The following is a 20,359-nucleotide window of genomic DNA, read 5'->3' on the forward strand; positions in this document are numbered from 1 at the left end:
GAATTTGTCTAAATTCAGAATCCTCAGCCTCATGTTGTTGTTGTTTGGTCTAATTTGTCTAATTTAGTAAATTCTTGAATTTAGACAAACTATTCAGTAAGTGTGAGGTCAAAGTGAGGTCAAAATAAAGATCAATTCCAGAGATGCACAGAAAGTGAAATCAACTAGACTAGTTATCAGGGTAGCAGATGGGAAGATAGGGAAATGGGGGTTTTACCATAAATCCTTCCTAAGAAGTACTTTTTTAAATGACAAGTTGTAATAACTATAAGCACTATATATTTGCTTTTCTTTGTACAGGTTGCCCTACACATGTATCCCTAAACAATACATAGTTTAAATTTGCCAGCTTCTGAACTTTAAGTGGAATATTCTTGTCTGGTTTGCTCTCTTCTCTCAGGATTTTATGTATGATACTCATCTGAGTGCTTGTGTTTAACTCTTATGATGATATGATCATATGTTGAATGAGTATACCAATATTAATTGACTGTTTTTATTCACTTATGTTAGTTTTAGGAAGAATAGCATAAGTATTTCCTCATGTTATTAAAAATACAAATGAACATAAAAAAATAAAATAAAATATTTCCAGACAAGCAAGAGCATCCTCGCTTGAAGTTACTCAAGGATGCATGTTAGAAAAAAATGAGAAAGAAAACTAAGAAAGCTAAAACATGGGGTTCGGAAAACTGGTGCTTCAACCTGAGTGCGGGAAAAGGGAGAACTCGGATGTCAGTCATGAGTCCACAGAGTACACTTCCTGCTTGGAGAGGCCACCTTGCATGCGTGACTGCGGGATGAAAAAACTTGAGCAAGGTGTAAAAGCACATTATTCTTTTTTTTTATCAATAAAAAAAGAGGCAAATGCCATTAGAAATTCCAGGGAAGACAAAAACCTAGACGAGGAAGTCTTGTCCAGACACGACAAAAATAATAAAGAGGTATGATTTTAAGCAACAATGTAACAAAGTAAGAAAGAATCCTTTTGGACTAGATACCAAAACTATTTTCCTCTACCCAGCCCAGGAGATCTGTTGGAAATGAAACACAATCTTAGTACGCTACTTGGTTCAGCAGTGAGCAATATTTACTCATTCACAAAATAAATGCTGTGTATTCACTTTTATGTTTTTCTTTCCCACTTTTATCTTGTAAAATTAATCAATGGACAGAGCACACATGCCTGGCACTGGGACATAAAGAAACATTAACAGTTTTGGTAACACAAATATTATGTCTATAGTTGTAGTTTATTCTATGAAAAAAAAGGGACTGAAACGTTGACTAGGATTGATGGAGGATGAAATAGTGATATAAATGTGTTATTTAAAGGCACAAAGGTAGCCAATGGAAAAACTGAAAGTAGTAATGTAATTATTAAAGATCAGGAGTTAAAGGGGGAGAAAAAGGTGAAGGATAATATAACACAGCTAAATCACCACTTAAAGGGTAAGTTGGTATCATTTGGAGCTAACAGATCAAGAAATAGATTTATATGATTATTACCCAGGATTACGGATGTCAGAGTGCTTGGGCAGGGTAGGGAGGGTAAGAGGGGAAGGTGCAGGGCAAAGCTACTGCTTTAAAGCTCTTCTCTCTCTCTCTTTTTTTTTTAAATCAAATTTATTCTTATTTAATTAAGTATAAAATTAAAAGTAAGTCAGGCCCCACTTTATGTATTTGTGCCTATTTAAGACAGAAAATACTGAGCAACCAACAGGGATTAATTTTTTTGCTTATGTTGCCACAAACTACATGTTCATTTTCCTTTTCCTTCCTCCCATTTCCCTTAGAATAAAATGGCTGAGGTGGTGACTTCTGGCACTAGAATGTCATTTCTTAGAAAACAAACATGACCATTTCCAAGCTGGGATTTTATGACCAATTACAGGAGCAATTCATTTACCAGGTCTAGCACAGCTGGAATCGGACGAGGGGGCCAGGAAGCATCGTCCCAAATGCCCACACGCCTTTGTTTTCTTTTCATGGGTGATGACAGTGAGAATATTCTGTTTTTACAGATGGTCTCCTTGCTGAAATGTGGGAGGAAAACTGTAAACAGCAATTTGCATCCTGTTTACCCATGTTTTTCTATGCCATAGCTCCCTGGCAGCTCTGTCTGTTAGGAGGGGAATACAGGAAGCTGCGGTGATGGGTTCCCTCTTCTATTTCCAGGGACCGTCTTGGAAAGGCATGAGTTAAGATGTTCACTTTGACCAGAAATCATTAAGGCCATTAAGAACTGTATTGCTGGTGTACCACATCTTTCTCCATGGAGCACCAAAAGTTGAAGATCCCAGTGTGGCAACAACCCAACGGCAGCATCAGTGGAATGCAGAAAGGACAGCAGTATACTATCTCTGTGAATGGACTGAGACCACTGGTGAGTTGCACCGTGATAACTACCTACAACCCAGTGTCCTAGTTTCTTTGAATGTCAGGGTCCGGGTATAAAAGAGCACATGAGACAAAGTGGAGTAACACAGTGAATCCAGAATGGATGAAATATGGTCTTGAATTAGAAAAGTAAAGGTAAAAACCTATCTAAAATGATTCTTATGGTGTCTCATACAAAGTAGGTTCTGATAACATTAAGAGAGTGTTATCATTTCTACTATTACTACCACTACTACTGCTACTTTCCTCATTCTATTATAATTCCATAAAACAGCATAATGATGTTTTAATAAAATACTGATACATCTTAATGACAATATCAATCACAATGCTTTTGACAGCAAGTAACAAAACAATTACCCAACTCAAAATGGCTTAACTAACAATGATGTATTATCTCACATAAGAGGTCCACCGGATGAGGCAGTTCTTGAACTGGTTAATTCAACACCTCCGCTATGTAATAAAGAATCTAGTTCTTTCCACCTTTTCTGACCTGCTTGGCTAACAATATTCGTTTTTACACTCATAATAATCCTCTAATGATCAGGGATGCCTGAGGCAGCTCTAAGCACCATGTTCTCACACATTCATATTTAAGGCTGGAAGAGAGAAACCTATTTCCCTATGTCCCTTTTTAAGAAAAAAAAGAAAATTAAATTCTTAAAAACTCTGCAGACTTCAACTTCATCCCAGTGGTCAAAATTTTATTACATGACCATTCCAACCAATAACTTGCAGAAGAAAACATAATTCCTATAACTGCACTACAGGGAAGGGGCCTATACTTCCTAGATCCTGTGTGCTCCTGATATTTGAACAAAGTCAAAGTTTGGTTAATGTGGAGAAAAGAATTGAGGGGATGGTCTTTGTGTGCACAACCAGCAGTGTCAACCATAGTGATATTGCGTGAGCTGTTTCTCAGTGTAAGCAATCTGATTTCAGTCTACATTTTTCACAAGTCAATGCTTTAGACTTCTTGAGAATAGTAAGAGTCTTATTTATCATTAGATTCCTCCCCAAAATACACGGAATGATTTTGTAGTTAAATAAGGTGAATCTATTGTATATATATATTTTCCATAGTTATATCTTGTGTTCATTACTGAGATCTTATCAAGTTAACAAAACAAGATTCCAGGAGACTTCCTTGGTGATACAGTGGAAAGAATCTGCCTACCAATGCAGGGAACATGGGTTCTATCCCTGGTCTGGGAAGATTCAACACGCTGTGGAACAATTAAGTCCATGTGCCACAACTAATGAGCCTGTACACTCCAGCTACTGAAGCCTGTGTGTCTAGATAGAGCCTGTGCTCTGCAACAAGAGAAGCCTCCACGATGAGAAGCCCGTGACCACAACGAAGAGCAGCCCCCTCTTGCCACAGCTAGAGAAAGCCCACGTGCAGCAGCGAAGACCCGGTACAACCAAACATAATTTATAAAAAAAAGACTCCAGTGATTACTGGTCCCCTATGGACTTTTCTTTTTTTTTTTAATCTCTATGCTAAGAAAGCCTGAAACAGTCTTATTAGGGCTGAATATTGTTGAGAATAGAGTGTAGACAGCTAAAATTAAGTCATCATAAATATCCTCTTTCCAGTCCTCAAATATTTATTATCAGAGTTTCAAATAAAAGGGAGGCAGTAGGAAGAATGAACACTTTTGATGGAATCAAAATACAAAAATAAATTTTTTAATAGAAGTCTATGGGACCAAAGTGATTAAAACTAATTTTCATGAAAAAAAAACACATATAAATCCCAGAATCAGATTGTTAATATATTTATATTAAAATATACTTTAAATATATAATTTAAAATATAAAAAGGTGATATAGGGAGATATGCAGGGTGGGAAATCTAAATCTACTTGTGAAAATTAAAAAAAAAATTGTACATTGAGTCAGGGAAAGTTTAGCTTACACCGCAATAACAAATAACCCCCAAATCTTGCACATAATGCAACAAGAGTTTATTTTTCACTCAAGAAAGTGTACTGCATGTCCAGGCAGTGTGCCAGCACACCTGTCCTCCATGTGTTGGCTCAACATTCCGGCTTGATTCAATCCATGACACTTCCTAATCAACATATGCATTGACAATTGCTGTGATGGAAAAAAGTGGGCTGCAAAGTTGAGACTGAGTATTTAAATGCCTCAACACTGAATTGACAAATGAGACCTTTGCTCATTTTTCATTGGCCAAAGCTGGTCACATGACCATAGAGGGTGGGGACATGTATTCCTCCTATGTGCCTGGAGAAGAGAATGGAATTGGTGGTTAACAATCAGAAGTACTGTTCATTTGCCTATCACATACAGTGGAAGTGAGAAATAGCCTTACGGGACTAGATCTGATGAACTATGGATGGAGGTTCATGACATTGTACAGGAGACAGGGAGCAAGACCATCCCCAAGAGAAAAAAATGCAAAAAAGCAAAATGGCTGTCTGAGGAGGCCTTACAAATAGCTGTGAAAAGAAGAGAAGTGAAAAGCAGAGATAAAAAGGAAAGATATACCCATTTGAATGCAGAGTTCCAAAGAATAGCCAGGAGAGATAAGAAAGCCTTCCTCAGTGATCAGTGCAAAGAAATAGAGGAAAACAATAGAATGGGAAAGACTAGAGATCTCATCAAGAAACTTAGAGATACTAAGGGAACACTTCATGCAAAGATGGGCTCAATATAGGACAGAAATGGTATGGACCTAACAGAAGCAGAAGGTATTAAGAAGAGGTGGCAAGGAATACACAAGAACTGTACAAAAAAGATCTTCATGATCCAGATAATGACAATGGTGTGACCACTCACCTAGAGTCAAACATCCTGGAATGAGAAGTCAAATGGGCCTTAGGAAGCATCACTCAACAATGCTATTGGAGGTGATGGAATTCCAGTTGAACTGTTTCAAATCCTAAAAGATGATGCTATGAAAGTGCTGCACTCAGTAGGCTAGCAAATTTGGAAAACTCAGCAGTGGCCACAGGACTGGAAAAGATCAGTTTTCATTCCAATTCCAAAGAAAAGCAATGCCAAAGAATGCTTAAACTACCACACAATTGCCCTCATCTCACACACTAGTAAAGTAATGATCAAAATTCTCCAAGCCAGGCTTCAACAGTAGGTGAATCGTGAACTTCCAGATGTTCAAGCTGGTTTTAAAAAAGGCAGAGGAACCAGAGATCAAATTGCCAACATTCACTGAATCATCGAAAAAGCATGAGAGTTCCAGAAAAACATCTATTTCTGCTTTATTGACTATGCCAAAGCCTTTGACTGTGTGGATCACAATAAACTGTGGAAAATTCTGAAGGAGATGGGAATACCAGATCACCTGATCTGCCTCTTGAGAAATCTGTATGCAGGTCAGGAAGCAACAGTTAGAACTGAACACGGAACAACAGATTGGTTCCAAATAGGAAAAGGAGTACATCAAGGCTGTATATTGTCACCCTGCTTATTTAACTTACATGCAGAGTACATCATGAGAAACATGGGGCTGAATGAAGCACAAGCTGGAATCAAGATTGCTGAGAGAAATATCAACAACCTCAGATATGCAGATGACACTACCCTTATGGCAGAAAGTGAAGAAGAACTAAAGAGCCTCTTGATGAAAGTGAAAGAGGAAAGTGAAAAAATTTGCTTAAAACTCAACATTCAGAAAACTAAGATCATGGCATCCGGTCCCATCACTCATGGCAAACAGATGGGGAAACAGTGGCAGACTTCATTTTTTTGGTCTCCAAAATCACTGCAGATGGTGACTGCAGTCATGAAATTAAAAGACACTTACTCCTTGGAAGGAAAGTTATGACCAACCTAGACAGCATATTGAAAAACAGAGACATTACTTTGCCGACAAAGGTCCATCTAGTCGAGGCTATGGTTTTTCCAGTGGTCATGTATGGATGTGAGAGTTGGACTATAAAGAAAGCTGAGCACCGAAGAATTAATGCTTTTGAACTGTGTGTTGGGGAAGATTTTTGAGAGTCCTTTGGACTGCAAGGAGATCAAATCAGCCAATCCTAAAGGAAATCAGTCCTGAATATTCATTGGAAGGACTGATGTTGAAGCTGAAACTCCAATACTTTGACCACCTGATGTGAAGAGCTGACTCATTTGAAAAGACCCTGATGCTGGGAAAGATTGAAGGTGGGAGGAGAAGGAGATGAGAGAGGATGAGGTGGTTGGATGGCATCACTGACTCGATGGACATGTGTTTGAATAAACTCCGGGAGTTGGTGATGGACAGGGAGGCCTGGCCTGCTACTGTCCATGGGGTTGCAAAGAGTCGGACATGACTGAGCGACTGAACTGAAGCGAAAATTCATTTTGAGTCCAAAATACCATAACACTGTTAGAAACACTTAAATATGAGGATACATAAATAGAAGTAAATGATAAAACTCATAATGGTGTTACTTCCCTTTCCTGGACAGACTATTCTTTGAGTACTGTGCTTATTTAAGGAACTATACTTTGGAAGGTCCTCTGGAGGTATTCAGAAGAGCTAAATGCAGAATGATAAAGAACTCTTTCTGGTTAGACTGGAGAAGTCCTCTGAGGAAAAAAACATCCATTCATCCTCAAATCTGTGAATATTTGACTTCCTTTAAGGGACTGTGAGTGGTAATTTACAGAGAGAAAGATTTCTACTAAATTTAAGTCTTCTGCAGTCAAAACTATATGGATTGTCTCAGGGTGAGTAGGTCCTTCTCAAGGCTAGGGTCTGAGCATGGCACAAAGTTTGTGGGAAAAGGAGGATTCAAGGGTCATATGATTCACTGGACTAGATGACCCTTAAAGATGCTTCCAGCCTCAAATTTGATAATTGGATGGTTCCTCAATTGCCCACAACTCCCATCTGGGTGATTGCTCCCAGACCTCCAAAACCACTAGCACTTGCTTGAACTTTCTTCCAGGGTCCTGGAGCAATACATTACTGGCATCTGGCTACACAAATAAGAAACGGATGACATATCCCAAAGGTGAAGAGGATGGGGTGTGGTTCTGAGCCCTGGGATGCTGTACTTCACCCACAATTGTATTTGCAAGGCAGCTCCAAGTCATTCCAGAGCTAGTTGTGGAAACACACGAAAAGCCACATACCCCATTGTCTTCCTGTAGTGAAGTTGGGCTGAACTAATGCAAGCCAAATTTGATTTAAACCAAGAAATTCTCGTTAGGCAGAACGATTTTATGTCATTTTATCCTTGAGTGAATTTTTACAGCTGAGTTGGAAAGTCTATCAAATAGGAATTAGAACGTCTCTGCCAACTCCTGATGTCTATCTCAGCCACTGCATGGCTGCCCTCTTCACCACCAGGGGTTAACTAGTTTCTTCACTCAGTAACCATTTTCTGACATTCTCCCGATGACACACTCTCACACACGCTTGTTTTTTTTTTTCTTTTTTCTATTCATGAGTTGCACTTTCTTTGTTACTATGGCTGCAAATTGTTGATACTGGATTCATAGTCAGGTTTTTATTCCTTTTTGTCATTTTTTCCCATGAACTAATAAACCACAGTGGAGTTAACAGAGCGAGTCAATGTGAACTTTACACAAAGCATTTTTATATTCTGTGGCCATTCTCTCCTTACGCTTAATCATTTAGAGATGTTAACATAAGAAAATGAAAATGTTCGGCCTCCTTCCTTCCCCCGCTCCTTTTCCCTCTCATTTCCCAAGCTCCAGAGGGGAAGGACTATCAGCCATTTCCCATCAGTGCTGTTTGCAAAGTAACACATGTCCTCAATTACTGGGACCAGAAACTACAGGCACCTTTTGGGTTGGTGATGGATGGCTGGCTGGCCCTGCTGTCTGTTGAATATGAACCATGGTTGCCACAGTGAGAAAGGTTTCATAGAGTAACATTTTCTTTCCTGTGATCCAGGCAGCTTTTTGTCCTGGGCAATGGACCCTATTCTCAATGGGTGTGAGCCCAGTCTCAGCTTGTGTGTGAACCAGTCCATAGGAGAATCTGAGCTCAGAGCTCATCTCATAGGGAAAAGATCTCAGACTGAAACAAAAGGAGAAACACATGCAGAGTAACCTTTTATGTGGCAAATGAGCAGGTTGCAGAATAGAAGCATCTGGGTTTGAAACTTAAATCTACCACTTACCAACTGCCATGATTTTTTTTTTTGCCAAAGCGTGTGATTTCCCTGTCTCCTTTTTTTAAATTAACTTGGATAAGAAGATTAAAAATAATACTTCCTATTTGTCATGGTGATCATTACATAATGTATTTGATTGTCAGAAAACTATGTTGTTCACTCAAACTCACACTAGTACTCATATAATATTGTCTGTCAAATATTCTTCAATAAAATAATAACAATAGTCGCTAAGGTCTCATGGAGTTCTCATGAGGGTTATCCTTGGAAAGGCACTGCATGTCACTGAGAACATAATCAATAAAAGTTAGCAATTGTACTCGTCAAGAACCTTTTGGTAGCAAAGGACCAAAAAAACAGCCCAGAGCTTAAGTGTAGAAAGGCATTTATTGATTCATACAAAGCATGGATGTTCTAGGGGCTCAAGCAGTATCAGTAAAACTCAGTCTCCCCTACCTCTATTAATTCTGTTACTGTGGCAGCTAGTGACTCAGGAGCCCTCAGTGAGCTCTGCCTTCTGGTACTACCCTTGAGTGTCCCCTCCTCCATTGTGCCAGAGTTGGTCTGTGTGACCAATATGGCAGAAGAGATAACAGGTTGCTTCCAAATTTATAAAAAGACACTGTGGCTTCCCTCTTAGTGTGTTTGTCTGTCTGTCTGTCTCTCTTCCCCTTTCTCCGATTATTCACTGTGGGGGAAGCCAGCTGCCATGTTGTGGACAGCTCTATGGAGAGCCTACCTTGTAATGAACTGAAGTCTCCTGACAACAGCCACATGAGGGTACCTCTTGGAAGTGGATCCTCTGGCTTCAGTCAAGCCTTTGGTGACAATTTAACTGCAATCACATGAGACATCCTGAGCCAGAGTTATCCAGCTAAGTGACTCCTGGATACCTGACCCTCAAAAATCATGTGGGATAATATATGTTGTGTTAAGCTACTAAGTTTTGAGGTAATTTTTATGCAGCAACAGATACCTAATACAACTGATGTGAGATACCAAATACACTGATACCTTCACTTGTAGGTGGTTCTCTCTGATGCAGCTCTTAGCAATCGGTCTTATACCATCCTCCCAGCCAGCAATTCTAGTAGAGATCATCCTTTCCCCCCAAATTACAACAAACTCACTGGGGTGAGTCTTCTTGAATGGACTTAGCTAAGTGTCCTTCCCTTAACTAACATTTTTCACAAAAGGAAAAAAAAAGTTATTACCAGAATAAGGAGGATTTGGGGTGGGGGGAGGACAGCAAAAACAACAGATGTTTGTGTTTGCTCTTATCACCAATCACAATACAACTATTTATCTTCTCTTTGCAAATACATTTGATGGTAATAATACTAGCTAACCTTTGTTGAGTGTTTGCTATATGTCAGGAACTTTGCGCTCAGTTGCTTTTGTTGTGTCCAATTCTTTGCAATCCTATAGACTGTAGCCCACCAGGCTCCTCTGTCCATGGGATTTTCCAGGCAAGAATACTGGAGTGGGTTGCTGTGCCCTCCTCCAAAGGATCTTCCTGAGCCAGGGATCGAACCCAAGTCTCTTACATCTCCTGCATTGGCAAACGGGTTCTTTACCACTAGTGCCACTTCAGTTCAGTTCAGTTCAGTTCAGTCGCTCAGGCGTGTCCGACTCTTTGTGACCCCATGAATCACAGCACGCCAGGCCTCCCTGTCCATCACCAACTCCCAGAGTCCACCAAGTCGGTGATGCCATCCAGCCATCTCATCCTCTGTCGTCCCCTTTTCCTCCTGCCCCCAATCCCTCCCAGCATCAGTCTTTTCCAATGAGTCAACTCTTCTCATAAGGTGGCCAAAGTATGAAAAGTGCCACTTGGGAAGCCCCAATTTTATGTTTTACTTAATTTTTGCTAAGTGCCTATAAAATGGGTACTATTATCTTTATTTTATGAATAAGAGAGGCACAGACAGTTTAAGTAATTATTCCAAAGTCAAACAGCTAGTTAGTAGTCAGGCTGGGATTTGAACCAAGACAGTTTAATTTTAGGATTCATGCTCATAAACCACTCTGCTAAAACACCAATACCATGCATGAAGTGTTAAGTTTTGATTTCAGGTATTTGTCCTCTGAGGTCTCGGGTAGGGAATGTGTTTCCACTGACACAGAGATGAAGATGACTCAGTGTTAACCCTGAAGTGATAGACACACTTCAATACCTGATCATATGGTGGTGGAGGGGGATGTATAAACACTTTTAAGCTATGTGCATTCATTGCTCTGCCTCAAGTACCTCCTACTGATAACACACCATTGACAGAGTAAGGTTTTTTGTTTTTTTAAGGCTCTTTGAGTGAATATTTAGGTATAGAGGTGACTGTGAAAAATGTCACTAGCATGACTCATTTAACTCATTAGGTGCATATCTGGCCTGTATTAGGAACATTTTTATTTGTTCTAATTAACTGTTGGACACCTTTTCCACCTGCCCATATCAGCAGGAAATTTGGTGTTTTTCTCTTCAAGCCTTTGCCCACAACTTGAATCGTACAGAAATTTGAGGATCTTATTTAGTCTAACTGGTTGGTCTAGATTTTAAGCTCCAGGATGTTTATGTTGCTAATGCCCTGATGTGGATGGTAGAATCCATTATGTTCTTGTCCATTGTTGTGAGACCTGTCCATCCTTGTGAGTCCTGCACTGGCTCTGAACACACCTCATCACGGGCTCCAGGATTTAGACTGTATTTGGTTATATGCCAAGGATCAGCTATTGCTTCTCAAATACAGCAATCTCACCAGTGCAGCCAGTCTGAGATGAACAAGTGATTGCGGCATCTGCTGTGCTCCTGGAACTAGCTCTTCCCACAAAACAGTAGCCCTGTCCATTGATCCAGGCTTTTCCTTTCTGCCTAGGGAAGTCCTCTTTGGGTCTCTTCATGTCCATTAAACCTCTGTCTGGGCCATCTTGTTCATTGGAAGGGCTTTTTAATTCTGCTGAACTCCACAAGCATCCCAGTGCTACTGAGACTGGAGTGTGTAACACATCTTTCTCCCTGGAGATTATCCAAGTCTACTTAACTGAGACCACTCAATTATTACAGGCAAACATCAAAGATAATCTGTCCCCAGGTGGTTTTCTGCATCAACCTAAGCACAAAAGCTGCATGCTAACAAATGCATTAAAATGTATCCAACTTAGATCAGATTTTAAATACACAAAAATGTTTTCAAGTTATGCTTCACTAGACATCCTGCTAGAGAAATATGACAATGTTTCAGGGTATCATAACCTTGGGCAGACCCTTGGGTGGAGACAGCTTTTCAGCCCCAACAAGATCTACTTGGTTAGAGAGGCGGTTTCCCAGAGAGAGGGCATTGCTATTCCCAGAAAAAGAGGACAGATGAAAGGTGACCAATACATTTAAAAGTGTGTCTGTGGCTGGTTAACCTTGGGCTCATGAGAGGAGAAAACAATCATCTATTCAACTCCAGCTGGTCCCTTTTCTCACTATAGAAAACTAGGGAACATACCCCATTTATGTCATTTTTACAGGAAAACTTAATATTGAGCTCTGAATGATTCAGAGTTAGGAGGAACATAAGGACCTACTACATAGATTGGTGTCATTGCCTGAGGACCAAGAAACTCTCAAGTATTTAGTCTCATAGGTAAATTTCATTTGGAATAGAGGGCATCAATTTCATCATTTAAGAAGAGATGGGCGTTTTTTTGATACATAGTAGGTGGTATCATCTCAGAAGTAAGAGGGTGCCAAATAGAGCACCAAGAAATGGCAATATTAATTTGGATGACCAGAGCTGAAAGGAGAGAACTCATGATCCCTTTTCTCTTCCTTTTTGCCTTCTCCACCTCCATTTGAGTAAACATGTCACTAAGTATTAAGAATATTTGGCAAAAGCATTTCCCTTTAGAGCAAGGGGGAAATTAATATTTTTTCTGGGGGTGGGATTGGGGAGGTATAAGCTTGAAGCCAGGTGCTGATGACTTCTCTGCAAATATGATAATTTCTAATTAAAAGTTGGCAGCCACACCAAATAGTTTGCACCCTGTGGGAAAGCAAGGACTGAAAGGTTGGGTGGGATGAAGAGGCCTGATGTAATCACATTCCACTAACTGAAAACCCTTTCCTGTGGGTAAATATTGTCCTGGGGATATCATGCTCTGTTCCTAATAAGCTTCAGCAGGCAAAGACACAGATATATCACCTAAAAAGGTCTTCAAATGACAATAATTCCTGAAAATCAGGAAGTAGAGTGGATTTCCCACTAAAGTAGGTCTGTCTGTTCAGTAGAGTTGCCAGGTTGCTGTCACGGAGAAGTTATTTGCTGACTCATCTTGATATTGGGGAATTTTCAAGTTTCCATTGTACAGAGTTCTGTCTCTTTCCAGAGGTAATCTCTTTAAAATAATAATTTTATGTAACATATGTGAACTGTGTTTTACTATTCTAATAAGAAATGTCAGCTGTCCCTAATTCCAACAAAGGGGGAAAACACAGTCTTTTGAAATCTTCTCAACTCATAGTATAAAAAGTAAAATATGAGCCATGGACAGTTAGTGGCCTAGTTTTTTTTGAGACAAATGATTTAAAAAATGCATTTTTTAAGTGTTGCCAAATTTTAGTAATACTTTTTTTTGTACCTAAGACATTAAGATTCTACTTTTTGTTATTCCTTTGAAGCTTATTTACTTGTGAAATCAGGTTCAAAACATTACTTTTTTTTCAGTAAGAAAATGGCTTCCAGTAACTCATCAGTTACTTTTAAACAAAGTCTTCCTGGTCAGATACCAAGCTCCACTCTTCATATCTTGAGTCCTGGCTCTGACCGGGTGACTGATCCCAGGACTTGGGAAAGGACCTTAGAGACTTCTATTCCCAATCACAAACAGTGAAAGGATTCTGTCCACACTTCTGCCCCTCCCAATTGATCATGTGGCCTCTGCTGGACACCCAGTGGTGTCTGTATTTTGTGAGGCTATTATCTGAAGGAAATGGACTCATTTTCAAAGATGGGCAGCACAGATAGTCTGGATACAAACTAATTTGGTCATTCATGTGTTCACTCATTCTTTTGACCGATGTTTACTGAACCTCTCTGAGTCAGGCAGGTTCTGAGTTGGCTCTAAGGACAGAGGTCAAGAGAGGAGATGTTGTCTCTGCCCTCATGGAGTTCCCAGTTGGGGAGAGAGATATCAAAGACTAAGTAAACAGGTAACTAATCACACTATTTATAATGATGGAAAATGGCATGAAGGACAAGTGGAAAGTGTGGTAAGGGCTAATCATAGGGAGACAGACCCAGACTGGGGGTCAGTTGGAATTTTAATTAAGACACTTTTCTTTTTTCTCCCATCATATAAATGAAGCCTAGGTATGAAAGTCTGGGTTAGAATTTCTTAAAATAGCTACTCATTAAAAGAGGTAAGATGTGTCATAAATGAGAGTACTGATACAATGTAGGTGCTCTCTATAAATAATGGTTAGGTATTTATAATATATACTATTTGGCATTATCATATAGCCTTAAAATTAACTTGGAAAAGTTTTTATGCATTTCATAAAAACTTTATGCTCTATTTTTATTAAGTAAAAAAAGTTACAAATGCAGAAACATTAAATATGTTATATGTATATATGTGTATGTGTATGTATATGCCTAGAAAATATGTGAAAATTGTACCAAAATGTTTTTCTTTTTATTAACTGAATTATAAATATGCATATAAAATATATTTTAGTGAATATATATCAAGCAAACATCTGTGCAAACACAGCCAGATCAAAGACTGGAATTCTGACAGCACCCAAAGGACCTCCTCTCCCTCATACAGCATTCACCATAAATAATCCTCTTTCTTACCTAGAAATAAACACTATCCTGACTTTTATGATCATTACATATATCCTGTTTGTATTTCTAAGTAATGTAAATTACTTTTGTCAGTTTTGAACTGTATGTACATGGGATTATACTTATCTCATTTCTTTGGCTCCACATCATGTGTGTGGAGTTCAACACTTCATTGTTGCACTGTTCCTTTGTGTGAATGAACACAACACAGTTCATTTGTCCCTTCTAGCATGGATGGGCATTTGCGCTGTCTGTAGTTGGGGTCTACTGCACACAATGGCACAACCACCATTCTTGTACATGCACAATGCACATAGTATATTGAGCTTCTTTACCGTTTAAAGCCTCTAAGTGTGCTTGCTGGTCCTGGGAGGTGTTGGTTATTTTGTTTCAACCCTCCCATTCTGATCCATTCATCCCTGCTCTTTGCCTTCTTAAGAACCTTATCACCAGACTGCCTGGCCTCCAGCTTTTAGTTACCTTTGGCCAAAGGGAGGCAACAGCATGAGCTTGGAGCGTGGGAGGTACAAGTCTTGGAGTCTGAATTCCCCTGGCTTCCTCTCTGCCTCCCCACAGTCCTGGGAGCAGCTGCACTGCATTTCTTCTTCAGTTCTAGCTCTCACAAGGCTCTGGAAACTTCCTTCCTCCTGCCACTTGAGGCCCAGCAGCAGTAACATCAGATCAGATCAGATCAGTCGCTCAGTCGTGTCCGACTCTTTGCAACCCTATGAATCGCAGCACGCCAGGCCTCCCTGTCTATCACCAACTCCCGGAGTTCACTGAGACTCACGTCCATCGAGTCAGTGATGCCATCCAGCCATCTCATCCTCTGTCGTCCCCTTCTCCTCTTGCCCCCAGTCCCTCCCAACATCAGAGTCTTTTCCAATGAGTCAACTCTTGGCATGAGGTGGCCAAAGTACTGGAGTTTCAGCTTTAGCATCATTCCTTCCAAAGAAATCCCAGGGCTGATCTCCTTCAGAATGGACTGGTTGGATCTCCTTGCAGTCCAAGGGACTCTCAAGAGTCTTCTCCAACACCACAGTTCAAAAGCATCAATTCTTCGGCGCTCAGCCTTCTTCACAGTCCAACTCTCGCATCCCGTTAAGTCTCCAATGGACCACCATCCTTGTGGTTCCTTTAACCCTGCTCACACCTTCGTAAACCATCCTTTATAAAACTCTCTTCACTCAAACCGTTCTGAAGATGCCATGTCCTTCCTTCTACTTAAGGTACACGATTCAGTGGCTTATAATATATTCACTTCACTATGTATCCATTACCACAATCAATTTTAGAACAATTTCCTAAAAGAAATGCTGTAGCACTTAGCTGTCACTTCCAATTCCCCCATATTCCTCCAGCCCAAGTCAACTACTATTAGTATATAATCTACCTTCTATCTCTATAGACTTTTCTATTCTGGATATTTCATAAAAATTTCATGTATATGTGTATGTATGTATATATATGTATAAATTTCTTACATGTATTTATTTTTTCTTTCTATATGTAGCTTAGATTTAGATCTTTAGGCTACCCAGAAATTTTTTGATAATGTTGATGATGATGGTGAAAGAGATCTTTCAAAAGAAAAGATTCCATTTCTCTTGCCAAATGGACATCAAATTATCCCATCACCACTTATGGAAACATATCATTTTCTCTGTTAATCTACATTGTGCCCTTTTACTATAAGATTAATTCCCATGGAGATGAGTCTCAGAGAAAAGACAACTGTTTTCTTTATACCTTTTTTCAAATGTCCCACAGTGAGGATATATCATTTATACAACTGGAAAAAAAGCTTTAGAGAGTAAAATTAAATTTTTTCAATTAAAAAAATTAGAAGTGGAAGGTCAGTAGCAAAGGATGCTTAGAGATTTTCAGACTCCAGAAGAAGACTTCTCTTTTGCTGCTTTTCCTATTTCCCAACATTCTCATTTTCTGTAGCAAATAGCCAAGAAGCTTCTTGTATCTGCAGCACAGAACAGGGACAGAGCCGCCTCCAGGAAACCTGAGTTCTCAGCTTAGTTCTCATGCCCAGTTTCTCCAGGTTCAGGCTAAGGGTACCTCCCCTGTTCCCTAGAGCATGGGTCCCCAACCCCCAACCCCCAGGTGATTACAGGTCCATGGCCCATTAGAAACCCGGCCCCTCAGAGCAGGCAGCTGGCAAGCCACTCCCCGTCACTCCCCATCCCTCTCATTACCACATGAGCCATCCCCCAGCCATTGTGGAAAAATTGTCCTCCACAAAACCAGTCTCTGACACCGAAAAGGTTGGGACCATTACACTAGAGCTTTTCTTTTCTCAACTTTGTTCTGATCCGGGTCCAGAGTCTATGACTCTCAGAGAAAATCGGCCTCTTTGTGAAATTATCCTCTCTCAGTTGTTGTTGATATTTAGTCGCTAAATATTTCACCACCCCATGGACTGTAACCCACCAGGCTTCTCTGTCCATGGGGTTTTCCCAACAAGAATACTGGCGTGGGTAACCATTCCCTCCTCCAGGGGATCTTCCAGACCCAGGGGTTGAACCCATGTCTCCTGCATTGGCAGGCAGATTCTTGACCACTGAGCCACCAGGGAAGCCCTCTCTCTCTCAGAACCCAGATTCTATTGACCATTTAATAATCTCTCAGGCTCTTTCATCTCCTCCCCACTTCCTCCACCTTCTGCTTCTCACACAGATAGTCTAGGTATTAATGTAACTCTTCTTCATTCTCTCTAGTGATGTTTGGGCTCCAAATAGGGTATCTAGACAGGCAATAGTGGTAAATGAAGATCTGGCATCAAGCTGTGTGTGTGCTAAGTCACTTCAGTCATGTCTGACTCTTTGCAAGCCCTGGAACTGTAACCCTTCAGGCTCCCTTGTCCATGGGATTCTCCAGGCAAGAATACTGGAATGGGTTGCCATTTCTTTCTCCAGCGGATATTCATGACATAGGTATTAAAGGGCAGGCCGGTTCTTTACCACTAGCGCCACCCGGGAAGCCCGGGTGTCAAGGTGTCTTGGCTTAAATTCCACTTCAGTTATTTATTAGCTGTGTACCCTTGGAGAAGTTATTTTATCACTCAATCTCTTAATTGACTGTTTCCTAGCCTCTAAAATTATGATGGCTGTTAGAATCAAATGAATTGTTCCTTAGAAGTTTCTTAATATTGCCTGGAACATGGTCCATTCTCAGTAAATGTAAGTTGCACTTATGGTTATTATCTGATACTTATACTAAGAAACCTATTCACCCACTGTCATGAAAGAGATACCATATTTTGGCACATGTAAGTAATAAAATGTTCACTCCTTGAAAAAATCCAAAACAAGCCAGAAACACTGGCATCTATAACAATTGCTTTATATCACCATGATGAATCCACTCCTCCATTTCCCTTCAAAGTCTACTTTGGTAGTTGGGGAGGGGGCAGAGGCGTGTAGAAGTTGGAGGGAGGTCAGGGTGTTTGACATCTGGTTCAGTACAATGAACAACAGACACAACACTGGAAACTAGAAGCTTAAGTGGCAAAGGAGACAGTGATAAGTCAGTCCTCAGGAATTCACAGCAAGAGTGGGAGACTGTTGAATTTCCACATTCAAAGGAATCCAATTCATAGGATTCACTCCAATTCATAGGCATTTGAGGGAGGGGGTTGAATTTCCACAAGGTAGGGGTGGGGATAAAATTCAAGTCTCTTATGCCCAGATCTAAGGGACAGAAACACTCGGATTTACTCAAGAGGTAGAGCCCAGAATGCCTTGCTGTGCCACTTACCCCCAGTTGTTGGCTGCTAAGCAAGGTGCTGATGAGTGTTCAACTCTTCTTCTCTCTGCTGCACTCCTTCTTGGCAACATTCATTATGAATAGCCTTATGGGCAGCTTTGGATCCTGCATTTGCTCTCACTCGGTGGTTTGCCACTTACTTCCTTTTAACATTCCTCCACCCTCTCCTTGGAAAACAGGTCTCTCCCAGAGCCACCTGCTCCTTCTCTTCTCAGTACCCGTAGCCTTGCTCTCTGATTTCTCCATCAGCGATTTGGCTCTTGCCTGGGACTCAAACACAACTTCTGTTCAAATATTTTCCATGTGAACTTCTTGTTTGGAGCACATTGTGTTTCACTGGTGTGGACCGTTATTGGGATAGAAGAGGGTGATCAGGGCTGATACTTGAAAAGTCAAGTTTATATATCCAAATAAAGAGACCACATAAAGCCCTTCTTCCCAATGGGTTTCTGTCCAAAAAGCCTCAGGCTCAATGCAGAGGCAGTCATGACCAAGGAGGCTAGTGCTGAGTTGAGGCCAAAAATCAGCCTAGGAATGGACTGAGGCTCATAGTTGGCACACATGCCTTTAGATTCTCTCACATATACCCTCCTGGGTCTTCTTAACCTAGGTCATTGGCCTAAGAAAAGTGCCAGGCCAGGCCACAGTTCAACATCAACATGTGTACTAAACCACACCACACCCCACATGCAGCATGACAAGCCCTGGCTACTCGCAAACCACCGGAGTGTCCATCTCCTCCAGTGGAGTTCAGATAAGGGCTTTCAGCCTGGCTGTCTCCGCATGATTTCCGCCAGGTTGAGCATTCCAAAGAGAAACACATTTACCTACTTAAGGAGCCTCTTCTCTTGACTCTGACCTGGATGAATGTCCCAACCAAGGATACGTTGGCAAGATGTTGTGAATCAAGTGTGAGTTTAAATCCCAGTTTTATAATAGCTGTGTAGCCTTGAACTAATTCCTTCACATCACTCTACCTACTTCCTCCTTTGTGAAATGGAGCTAATAAAGCAAAGGGGTGTGAGAATCCATAGAAGGATAACCCACAAATAATAAGTGTGGGCAATTCCCTGAGAAGTATGCTAGTCCTACTATGATAGGAAATAGGGTTGATGTTACATTTGGAGAGGTGGTCCCTCCTTCAATATTTAAGGGATGAGAGATCCACAGCCTAATAGGAAGTATGATCGGAAGCTGAGTTGGGAAAAATAGCTTTGTGAACTCAGAGTGTGGTATGTAAAAAATTGGAGCTGTGCCCTGGCACTTGATGTTTAGTGTCTAAAGCTTCCTGAGTTGAGACGATGATGTAGACAGAGGACAGCGGAACATAGCAGGAGCGTGTTCTAACGTGCACTGTGCTTTTGGACTTGTTACCGTTGCTCAAGATGTCTGCTTGAAGGGGTCTGGCCACTGAAATGAGCAGTGGCCACCTCAGACGCCAGCTCATTGATTTGAGGGGATTTTGTGGCATCTCACTAGTGACTGCTAGCAGTGGCAACCACAGCCAACAAGAATGAGGTTACTCGGCAGACTTGGGTTCGGGTTTGATGCCTTAAGGCAATACTAATCCGGACTGACCCGTTGGACAGAAGTGTCTTCCCGGGGCCTTGGAGCTCTTGCACAGATATAACGCGGATGTAGAGGCATTCGATGTTTGCGTTTGAGAGAATGTGGTCTCATTTCATTTCCCAAGCTGGCAAACTTGTCCTACGTGTAAAGTGGTTAGCATGCTGCCTGGCACATTTTAAGGGCCCCATAAATGATGCTCATTATGATTAAACACGCGTGCCGCAGCAGCCGGAGGGCAAGGCAGTGCTCCTTGGCAGCTGGAGCTCTCTAAGGGGAGGGCGGCAGCTTAGGAGCTGAGAGAAGAGAGTGGAATCATTTAGTGGCTGACACATACCCAGTCACTACAAGGAATCTCCCATCCCAGCACAGAAGTCTGACCCAATTTTACTGGCCTCCAGAGACTCTCTGGTTCCAGTCACAGATCTGAGCCGGGAGCATCCATCCTGTTAGCTGGCTGTGGTTGGGAGACAGAGAGGGTGAACCAGAACTCACCCGGATTTGGGAGCCTTGAGCAATAGCTCATCTCCTCCAGCACTCTCTGGGGGTTGAAAGGCTGTGGGAAAGGGAGGAGAGAGGGCGTGGGGCACCTCACATGGTTAGGAAGGCCTCCCTTCCCTTGGAACTCATGACGGCCAGATCATGGGTTCATAGGGTTGT

Source organism: Bos mutus, chromosome 10 (assembly GCF_027580195.1).
Source record: "Bos mutus isolate GX-2022 chromosome 10, NWIPB_WYAK_1.1, whole genome shotgun sequence".
NCBI classification, from domain to species: domain Eukaryota; kingdom Metazoa; phylum Chordata; class Mammalia; order Artiodactyla; family Bovidae; genus Bos; species Bos mutus.